This window comes from Notamacropus eugenii, chromosome X (genome assembly GCF_028372415.1).
Source record: "Notamacropus eugenii isolate mMacEug1 chromosome X, mMacEug1.pri_v2, whole genome shotgun sequence".
Taxonomy (NCBI): Eukaryota; Metazoa; Chordata; class Mammalia; order Diprotodontia; family Macropodidae; genus Notamacropus; species Notamacropus eugenii.
Genome location: NC_092879.1, coordinates 2,527,237 through 2,539,384, shown reverse-complemented (window position 1 = coordinate 2,539,384; position 12,148 = coordinate 2,527,237). Strand labels below are relative to the sequence as shown.

The following is a 12,148-nucleotide window of genomic DNA, read 5'->3' as shown; positions in this document are numbered from 1 at the left end:
ATTATATATTCCAATCCCATTTTCCAATTCTAATTCCAAATTCCAATTCCAAATTCCAGTTCTAAATTCCTATTCCATATTCTAACTCTGAATTCTCATTCTAAATTCCACATTTCAATTCCAAATTCCAGCTCCAAATTCCACTGCATAACTCCAGTTCCATATTCCATTTCCAATGTTGCAATTCCACATTCTAACTTCAAATTAGAATTCCAAATTCTAATTTCAAATTCCTATTTTAAATTCATAATCCAAATTACAATTAGATTCTCAAGTGTCAATTCGAAATTCAAATTCAAATGCCACATACAAATTCATATTCCAAATTCGAATTCTAAATTCCAATTAAAAATTCCAGTTCAAAATTCTGTTTCTTAATGAGGGTTCCATATTCCAAGTAACAACTCCAAATTCCAATTCCACGTTCTAATTTAAAATTTCACATTCCAACTCCAAATTCAAAACCTCGTTATCAATATCAATTTCGTAATCCAATTCCATATTCCAATTCCAACTTTTGAGTATGAATTCCACATTTTTATTCCTGTTCCTTACTCCACATTTCCATTTCATACTCAAATTCCAATTCCCAATTCCAGTTCAACATTCTAATTCCCAATTCCAACTTTAAATCCCTATTCTAAACTCAGTTTACAAATTTCAATTCCATGTTAAAATGTCAATTAGAAATTCAAATTCAAAGGACACATTCAAGTGCCATTAAAATTCTTGTTCCATTTTCCAGTTCTAAATTCCAATTCCATAATGTGATTCTGTATACCAGGTACATATTCTACTTAAAAATTACATTTCCAATTTGAAATTCCATAATCCTATTAAAAATTCTAATTTTAAAGTGCCATTCTAAATTGTTATGCCAAATTCTACATTCCAATACCATATTCGATTTGCAATTACATATTCACTTTTACATTTACATTCCAAACTTTTATTTGAAACTGCTATTCCAAACTCATGTTGCAAATTACCATGCCATGCTCAAATGTCAATTCCACTTTCAAATTCAAAGGCCACATCCAAATTCCTATTTCATATTGCAACTCCAAAATTCAATTCTAAATTTCAATTATGCATTCTAATTCCACTCTCCAATTCGATTAACAAATTCCAAATCCAAATTCCTATTCCAAATTCCAGTTCTAAATTCCTGTTCCAAATTCTAACTCTGAATTCTCATTCTAAATTCCATTTCAAATTCCACATTCCAATTCGAAATTCCAACTCCAGATTCCACTGTATAATTCCAGTTCCATACTCCAAATTCCAACTCCAAATTCCAATTCTAAATTCGAATTTCAAAGTCGAATTCTATATTCTAATTTCAAATCCCTATTAAAATTCATGATCCAAATTACAATTAGGTTCTCAAATATCAATTCGAAATTGAAATTCAAATGCCACATACAAACTCTTATTCCAAACTAGAATTCTAAATTCCAATTCAAAATTCCAACTCTAAATTCCAATTCCAAATTCCATTTCCAAATTTCACATTCCAACTCCAAATTCAAAACCTCGTTATCAGTACCAACTCCAAAATCCAATTCCATATTCCAATTACAAATTTTCATTCTCAATTTTAATTCTGTATTCCTCTTCCATATTCCACATTCCCATTTCATACTTAAATTCCAATTCCCAATTCCAATTCGACATTCTATTTCGAAATGCCAGTTTCAAATTCCTAATCTAAACTTACTTTACAAACTGCACTTCCATACTAAATTGTCAATTGGAAATTCAAATTCAAATTCCACATTCAAATTCCTATTCCAAAATATAATTCCAAATTCCAATTCTAAATTCCAAATCGATAATCTGATTCCAATTCCACTTACACATTCTACTTAAAAATAACAAGTCCAATTTGAAATTCCACATTTCTATTTCATATAGTACTTGTAAAGTTCCATTCTAAATTCTTATTCCAAATTCCACATTCCAATTCCATTCTTCAGTTGTAATTACTTATTCCATTGCTACATATTCATTCAAAATTTTATTTGAAATTCCTATTCTAAACTCATGTTGCAAATCATCATGCCATACCCAAATGTCAATTCCAGATTCCAATTCAAAGGCCATATCCAAATTCCTATTCCATATTCCAATTCAAAACTTCAATTCTAAATTTCAATTACACATTCCACTTCCATTGTCCAATTCGAAATCCAAATTCCAATTCTCAGTTCCAATTCCACATTCGTGTTCTAAATTCCTATGCCAAATTCTAACTCTGAATTCTAATTCTAAATTCCATTCCAAATTCCACTTTTCAATTCCAAATTCAAGCTCCAAATTCCACTGTATAACTCCAGTTCCATATTCCATATTCCATTTCCAATGTTGCAATTCCAAACGCTAATTTCAAATTAGAATTCCAAATTCTAAATCCAAACTCCCATTAAAAATTCATGATCCAAATTACAATTAGGTTCTCAAATGTCAATTTGAAATTCAAATTCAAATGCCACATACACATTCTTATTCTAAATTCGAATTCTAATTTCCAATTCAAAATACCAATTCAAAATTTCAGTTCAAAATTCTATTTCTTAATGCGTGTTCCATATTCCAAATAACAACTCCAAATTCCAATTCTAAATTCTAATTTTAAATTTCACATTTCAACTCCAAATTAAAAACCTCCTTTTCAATACCAATTCCATAATCCCATTCCATATTCCAATTTCAACTTTTGACTATGAATTCTGATTGTGTATTCCTTTTCCATATTCCACATTTCCATTTCATACTGAAATTCCAATTTCCAAATCCAATTCAACATTCTAATTCCCATTTCCAATTTCAAATCCCTATTCTAAACTTAGTTTACAAACTTCAATTCCATGTTAAAATGTCGATTGGAAATTGAAATTCAAATGCCACATTCAAATTCCATTAAAATTCTTATTCCAAATTCCAGTTCTAAATTCCAATTCCATAATCTGATTTTGAATTCCAGTTACACATTCTACTTAAAAATTGCAGGTCCAATTTTAAATTCCATTTTCCTATTACAAAATCTAATTGTAAAGTGCCATTCTAAATGCTTATTACAAATTTCACTCTCCAATTCCATACTCTAATTGCAATTACATATTCCATTGCTACATTTTCATTCTAAACTTTTATTTGAAATTCCTATTCAAAACTCACATTGCAGATTACCATGCCATACTCAGATGTCAATTCCATATTCCAATTCAAAGGCCACACCCAAATTTCTATTCCGTATTCGAATTCCATTGCTCATTTCAACATTTCAATTATACATTCCAGTTCCATTTTCAAATTTGAATTCCAAATTCCAATTCCAAATTCCAATTCTAAGTTCCTATTCCAAATTCAAATTTGGAATTCTGATTCTAAATAACTTTCCAAATTCAAGATTCCAGTTCCAAATTCCAACCCCAAATTCTACTACATAATTCTAGTTCCATATTCCAAATTTCGAATCCAATACTGCAATTCCAATTTCGAATTCCAAATTTGAATTTCAAATGTAATTTTAAATTCTTATTAAAAATTCATGATCTAATTAGCATTAGGTCCTTAAATGTCAATTTGAAATTCCAATTCAAGTGCCACATACAAATTCTCACTCCAAAATTGAATTCTAAATTCCACTTCCATATTCCAATATCAAATTCCAATTCTAAATTCCTTTTCTTAATGCATGTTTCATATTCCAAATAACAACTCCAAATTCCAATTCTAAATTCATATTCCAAATTTCACATTCCAATACCAAATTCAAAACCTTGTCATCAATACAAATTCCATATTCCAATTCCGTATTCCAATTCCATCTTTTAATTCTGAATTCCAATTCCATATACCTGTTCCATGTTCCAAATTCCCATTTCATACTCAAATTCCAATTACAATTTCCAATTTGACATTCTATTTCCAAATTCCCATTTCAAATTCGTAATGTAAACTTACTTTACAAGCTGCACTTCCATACTAAATTATCAATTGGAAATTCAAATTCAAATGCCACATTCAAATTCAAATTCCAAAATATAATTCCAAATTCCAATTCTAAATTCCAAATCTATAATCTGATTCTGACTTCCAGTTACATATTCTACTTAAAAATCTCACGTCCAATTTGAAATTCCACATTCCTATTCCAAATTCTAATTGTAAAGTGCCATTCTAAATTCTTATTCCAAATTCCACATTCTAATTGCATACTCAAATTGCGATTACATATTCCATTGCTACATTTTCATTCCAAAGTTTTATTTGAAATTCCTAATCTAAACTCGTGTTGCAAATTGCCATGCTATGCCCAAATGTCAATTCCACTTTACAATTCAAAGACCACATCCAAATTCCTATTTCATATTCCTATTCCAAACTTCAATGCTCAATTTCAATTATATATACCAATTCCATTCTAAAATTTAAATTCCAACTCCAAATTCAAATTTCAAATTCTAGTTCTAAATTTCTGTTGCAAATTCTAACTTTGAATACTAATTCTAAATTCTATTCCAAATTCCACATTCCAATTCCAAATTCCAACTCCAAATTCCACTGCATAACGTCAGTTTCATATTCCAAATTCCATTTCCAATATTCCAATTCCAAATTAGAATTTCAAATTAGAATTCCAAATTGTAATTTCAAATTCCTATGAAAAATTCATGGTACAAATTACAATTAGGTTCTCAAATGTCAATTCGAACTTCAAATTCAAATGCCACATACAAATTCCTATTCCAAATTTCTATTCAAAATTTGAATTCTAAATACCAAGTCTCAATTCCAATTCCAATTTCCAATTCTGTTTGTTGGCTTAATGGCTCTTTCATAGCCCCAATTAAAACTCCAAACTCCAACTCTAAATTCTTGTTCAAAATTTAACATTCCAACTCCAAATTCAAAACATTGTTATCAATACCAATTCCATAATCCCATTCCATATTCCAATTCCAACTTTTAATTCTGAATTCCAATTCTTTATTCCTCTTCCATATTCCACATTCCCATTTCATACTTAAATTCCAATTCCCAATTCCATTTTGACATTCTATTTCAAAATGCGAGTTTCAAATTCCTCCTCTAAACTCACTTTACAAACTTCACTTCCATAATAAAATATCAGTTGGAAGTTCAAATTAAAATGCCACATTCAAATTCCTATTCCAAAATATAATTCTAAATTCCAATTCCATAATCTGATTCTGAATTCCACTTACACATTCTCCTTAAAAATTACAGGCTCAATTTGAAATTCCAAATTTCTATTCCAAATTCTACTTATAAAGTTGCATTCTAAATTCTTATTCCAAATTCCAATTACATATTCCACTTGCAATTACATATTCCATTGCTACATATTCATTCAAAATTTTCTGAAATTCCTATTCTAAACTCATGTTGCAAATCATCATGCCATACCCAAATGTAAGGGCCATATCAAAATTCCTATTCCATATTCCACTTCCAAACTTCAGTACGTTATTTCAATTATACATTCCACTTCCATTCTCGAATTCGAAATCCAAATTCCAATTCCAAATTCATGTTCTAAATTCCTATATCAAATTCTAACTCTGGATCATAATTCTAAATTCCATTCCAAATTCCACATTTCAGCTCCAAATATCAGGTCCAAATTTCACTGCATTACTCCAGTTCCATATTCCATTTCCCATGTTGCAATTCCAAACTCTAATTTCAAATTAGAATTCCAAATTCTAATTGCAAATTCCTATTAAAAATTTGTGATCCAAATTGCAATTAGGTTCTCAAATGTCAATTCGAAATTCAAATTCAAATCCTACATGCAAATTCTTATTCCAAATTAGAATTCTAAATTCCAATTCAAAATTCCAATTAAAAATTACAGTTCAAAATTCTATTTCTTAATGCCTGTTCCATATTCCAAAGAACAACTGCAAATTCCAATTCAAATTTCTAATTTCAAATTTCACATTCCAACTCCAAATTCAAAACCTCGTTATCAATACCAATTCCATAATCCCATTCCATATTCCAATGCCAACTTTTGAGTATGAATTCTAATTCTGTATTCCTGCTCTATATTCCACATTTCCATTTCATACTCAAATTCCAATTCCCAAATCCAATTCGACATTCTAATTCACAATTCCAATTTCAAATCCCTACTCTAAACTCAGTTTACACACTTCAATTCCATGTTAAAATGTCAATTAGAAATTCAAATTCAAAGGCCACATTCAAATTCCATTAAAATTCTTATTCCAACTCCAGTTTTAAATGCCAATTCCATAATGTGATTCTGAATTCCAGTTACACATTCTACTTAGAAATTACAGGTCCACATTTAAATTCCATTTTCCTATTCCAAATTCTAATTGTAATGTGCCATTCTAAATTCTTATTCCAAATTCCACATTCTAATTCCATATTCTAATTGGAGTGACAAATTCCATTGCTACAATCTCATTCTTAACTTTTATTTGAAATTCCTGTTCTAAACTCACGTTGCAAATTACCACCCCATACTGAAATGTCATTTCCACATTCCATTTCAAAGAACACACCCACATTCCTCTTCCATATTACAATTCCAAAGTTCAATTCGAAATTTCAGTTATACATTCCAATTTCATTCTCTGTTTCGAATTCCAAGTTGCAATTAAAAATTCCAGTTCTAAATTCCTATTCCAAATTCTCACTCTGAATTTTAATTCTAAATTCCATTCCAAATTCCACATTCCAATTCAAAATTCCAACTCCAAATTCTACTGCAGAGTTCTAGTTCCATATGCCAAATTCCACCTCCAATGTTCCAAAGCCAAATTGGAATTTCAAAATCAAATTGCAAATTGTAATTTCAAATTCCTATTAAAAACTGATGATCCAAATTACAATTATGTTCCCAAATGTCAATTCAAAATTCAAATTCAAATGCCACATAGAAATTCTTATTCCAAATTTGAATTCTAAATTCCATTTCAAAATTTCAACTTCAAATTCCAATTCTAGGGGGAGGAGCCAAGATGGCAGAGTAGAAAGACACACATATGCTAGCTCTGAACCCACAGCCCATAAAATATCTGTAAAGAAGAACTCCCAACAAATTCTGGAGCAGCAGAAGCTACAGAACAACAGAGTGGATGACATTTCTGTTCCAGAGAGACCTGAAAACCTGATGGGAAAGTGCCATTGCTCACCACACCTGGAGCACAGCACAGCCCTGCCTTGGCCCGCTGGGCACTGAGAGGAGTGGATACGAGAAGGTTTCAGGGACAGAATCTCCAGCAGCCGCAGAGGTACCTCCACCCACAGGTGACAAGGGTTGGTGAGAGGGTTTCTTTAGCTGGTAAAGAGGGGAGTGGGGAGTCCCCATAACTCAGGCCCCCTTGGGAGGCAGCATCAGGGGCGGCAGTGGACAGGGGCTCCCCAAGCAGGCAGGAGCCCTGATCCATTGTTGAAGGTCTCCTCATAAAGCTCCTGAAGGAACGGAGCCCCCCCAGGCGGCCCTGCCCCCACCTGACCACCTGCACTTAATCTCACACTGAATAGCAGCCCCACCCCTGCCAAAAGCCGTGAGGCTGGGAAGCAGCATTTGAATCTCAGACCCCAAGTGCTGGCTGGGAAGATCTGAAGGCAAAGTGGGTGTGGAAAAAAAACTCAAAAGCAAAGTCACTGGCTGCTAAAATGCCCAGAAAAGGGAAAAAATGCCTATAGAAGGTTACTTTCTTGGTGAACAGATAATTCCTCCCTTGCTTTCTGATGAGGAAGGACAATGCATACCATCAGGGAAAGACACAGAAGTCAAGGCTTCTGTATCCCAGCCCACCCAATGGGCTCAGGCCATGGAAGAGCTCCAAAAGGATTTTGAAAATTAAGTTAGAGAGGTGGAGGAAAAACTGGAAAGAGAAATGAGAGAGATGAAAGAAAAGCATGAAAAGCAGGTCCACACCCTGCTAAAGGAGACGCAAAAACTGCTGAAGAAAATAACACCTTGAAAAATAGGCTAACTCAATTGGCAAAAGAGGTTCAAAAAACCAATGAAGAGAAGAATGCTTTCAAAAGCAGAATTAGCCAAATGGAAAAGGATGTTTAAAAGCTCACTGAAGAAAATAGTTCTTTCAAAATTAGAATGGAACATATGGAGGCCAACGACTTCATGAGAAACCAAAAAATCACAAAACAAAACCAAAAGAATGAAAAAATGGAAGATAATGTGAAATATCTCATTGGAAAAACAACTGACCTGGAGAATAGATCCAGGAGAGACAATTTAAAAATTATGGGACTACCTGAAAGCCGTGATCAAAAAAAAAGAGCCTAGACATCATCTTTCATGAAATTACCAAGGAAAACTGCCCTGAGATTCTAGAACCAGAGGGCAAAATAAGTATTCAAGGAATCCACAGATCACCACCTGAAAGAGATCCAAAAAGAGAAACTCCTAGGAACATTGTGGCCAAATTCCAGAGTTCCCAGGTCAAGGAGAAAATATTGCAAGCAGCTAGAAAGAAACAATTCAAGTACTGTGGAAATACAATCAGGATAATATAAGATCTAGCAGCTTCTACATTAAGGGATCAAAGGGCGTGGAATATGATATTTCAGAAGTCAGAGGAACTAGGACTTAAACCAAGAATCACCTACCCAGCAAAACTGAGTATAATACTTCAGGGGAAAAAATGGTCTTTCAATGAAATTGGGAACTTTCAAGCATTCTTGATGAAAAGACCAGAGCTGAAAAGAAAATTTGACCTTCAAACACAAGAATGAAGAGAAGCATGAAAAGGTAAACAGCAAAGAGAAGTCATAAGGGACTTACTAAAGTTGAACTGTTTATATTCTTACATGGAAAGAAAATATTTTTAACTCTTGAAACTTTTCAGTATCTGGGTGGTGGGTGGGATTACACAGAGAGAGAGAGAGAGAGAGAGAGAGAGAGAGAGAGGGAGCACAGGGTGAATTGAATGTGATGGTATCATATCTTAAAAAAATGAAATTAAGCAGTGAGAGAGAAATATATTGGAAGGAGAAAGGGAGAAATGGAATGGGGCAAATCATCTCTCATAAAAGAGGCAAACAAAAGACTTTTTAGTGGAGGGAAAAAGAAGGGAGGTGAGAGAAAAACATGAAGTTTACTCTCATCACATTCCACTAAAGGAAGGAATAAAATGCACACTCATTTTGGTATGAAAACCTATCTTACAATACAGGAAAGTGGAGGATAAGGGGATAAGCAGGGTGGGGGGGATGATGGAAGGGAGGGCATGGGGAGGAGGGAGCAATTTGAGGTCAACACTCATGGGGAGGGACAGGATCAAAAGAGAGAATAGAAGCAATGAGGGGCAGGATAGGATGGAGAGAAATATAGTTAGTCTTACACCACACGACTATTATGGAAGTCTTTTGCAAAACTACACAGATATGGCCTATATTGAATTGCTTGCCTTCCAAAGGGAAGGGGTGGGGAGGGAGGGAGGAAGAGAAGTTGGAACTCGGAGTTTTAGGAATAACAGTCTAGTATTGTTCTTGCTACTAGGAAATAAGAAATACAAATAAAGGGGTATAGAAATTTATCTGGCCCTACAGGACAAAAGAGAAAATAGGGACAAGGGAAGGGAGGAATGATAGAAGAGAGGGCAGATTGGTGATAGGGGAAATTAGAATGCTCGGTGTTTGGGGGTGGGGGAGGGGACAAAAGGTGAGAAAATTTTGATCCCAAAATTTTGTTGCAATGAATGTTAAAAGTTACATAAATTAATTTTAAAAAAAGAAAAATAAATAAATTCCAATTCTAAATTCTTATTCCAATTTTCACATTCCACCTCCATTTTCAATACCTGGTTATCAATACCAATTCCATAATCCAATTCCATATTCCAATTCCATCTTCTTATTATGAATTTCAATTCTGTGTTCCTCTTCCATGTTCCCCATTCCCATTTCATACTCAAATTACAATTCCCAATTCCAATTTCAAATTCCTACTCTAAACTCACTTTACAAACTTCAATTAGATACTAAAAAGTCAGTTGGAAATTCAAATTCAAATGCCACATTCAAATTCCTACCCCAAATTCTTATTACAAATTCCACTTCTAAATTCCAATTCCATACTCTGGTTCTGAATTCTAGTTACACATTCTGTTTAAAAATTACAGGTCTAATTTGAAATTCCATATTCCTATTCCAAATTTTAATTTCAAAGTGCCATTCTACGTTCTTATTCCAACTTCCACACTCCAATTGCATACTCTAATTACAATTATACATTCCATTGCTACATTCTCATTCTAAACTTTTATTTGAAATTCTTATTCTAAACTTATGTTGCAAATCATCATGCCATACCCAAATGTCAATTCCACATTCCAATTCCAAGGCCACATCAAATTCCTATTCCATATTCTGATTCCAAAGTTCAATTCTAAATTTCAATTATACATTCCAATTCTATTCTCTAATTTGAAATCCAAATTGCAATTCCAAAATCCAATTCCAAATTCAGGTTCTAAATTCCTTTTCCAAATTCTAACTCTGAATTCTAATTCTATATTCCATTCCAAATTCCACATTCCAAATCCAAGTTCCAACTCCACCTTCCACTGCATAATTCCAGTTCCATATTCCAAATTCCAATTTCAGTTTTCCAATTCCAAATTCTAATTTCAAATTCCTATTAAAAATTCATTATCTAAATTAAAATGAGGTTCTCAAATGTCAATTCGAAATTCACATTCAAAGGCCACATAGAAATTCTAATTCCACATTTGAATTCTAAATTCCAATTCTAAATTTCAATTCCAAATACTAGTATAAATTTCTATTTCTTAATGCCTCTTCCATATTCCAAATAACAACTCCAAATTCCAATTCTAAATTCTTATTTCAATTTTCACATTCCAAATCCGATTTCAAAACCTTGTTATCAATACCTATTCCATAATCCAATTCCATATTCCAATTCCAACTTTTAATTCTGAATTTCAGTTCTGTGTTCCTGTTTCATGTTCCACATTCCCATTTCATACTCAAATTCAAGTTCGCAATTCCAATTTCACATTTTATTTCCCCATTCCAATTTCAAATTCCTACTCTAAACTCACTTTGCAAACTTCAATTCCATACTAAAATGTCAATTGGACATTCAAATTCAAATGCCACATTCATATTCCTATACTAAATTCTTATTCCAAATTCCAGTTCTAAATTCCAATTCCATGTTCTGATTCTGAATTCCAGTTACACATACTACTTAAAAATTACAGGTCCAATTTGACATTCCATATTCCTATTCCAAATTGTAATTTTACTGTGCCATACTAATTCTTATTCCAAATTACACATTCTAATTCCATACTCTAATTCCCATTACATATTCCATTGCTACATTCTCCTTCTAAACTTTTATTTCATATTCCTATTCTAAATTCATGTTGCTAATTACCATGCCATACTCAAATGTCAACTACACATTCCAATTCAAAGGCCACATCAAATTCCTACTCCATATTCCCCTTCCAAAGTTCAATTCTAAACTTCAATTATACATTCCAATTAGATTCTCGGATTCAATTTCCAAATTCCAATTCCAAATTCCAATCCCAAATTCCAGTTCTAAATTCTTATTCAAAATTCTAAGTCTCAATTCTAATTCTAAATTCGATTCCAAATTCCACATTCCAATTCTAAATTCCAATTCCAAATTCTGCTGCAGAATTCGAGTTCCATATTCCGAATTCCAACTCCAATGTTCTAATTCCAAATTGGAATTTTAAAATCAAATTCCAAATTCTAATTTCAAATTCCTATTAAAAATTCATGATCCAAATTACAATTACGTTATCAAATGTCAATTCAAAATGCAAATTCAAATGCCACATACAAATTCTTATTCCAAATTCGAATTCTAAATTACAATTCCAAATGCCAGTTCCAAATTCTATTTCTTAATGCCTGCTTCATATTCCAGATAACAACTCCAAATTCCAATTCTAAATTCTTGTTCCAAATTTCACATTCCAACTCTAAATTCAAAACCCTGTTATCAATACCAATTCCATAATGCAATTCCATATTCCAATTCCAACTTTTAATTCTGAATTCCAATTCTGTGTTCCTGTTCCATGTTCCCCATTCCCATTTCATA

At 32.5% G+C, this 12,148-nt stretch overlaps 2 pseudogenes; both read left to right on the top strand.

Moving 5' to 3' along the window:
• LOC140515323 (CCR4-NOT transcription complex subunit 7 pseudogene) overlaps nucleotides 1-12,148 on the top strand; it is a 154,952-nt pseudogene that overhangs the window by 65,417 nt on the left and 77,387 nt on the right.
• Nucleotides 9,283-12,148, top strand: part of LOC140515995 (probable RNA polymerase II nuclear localization protein SLC7A6OS) — a 28,792-nt pseudogene continuing 25,926 nt past the window's right edge.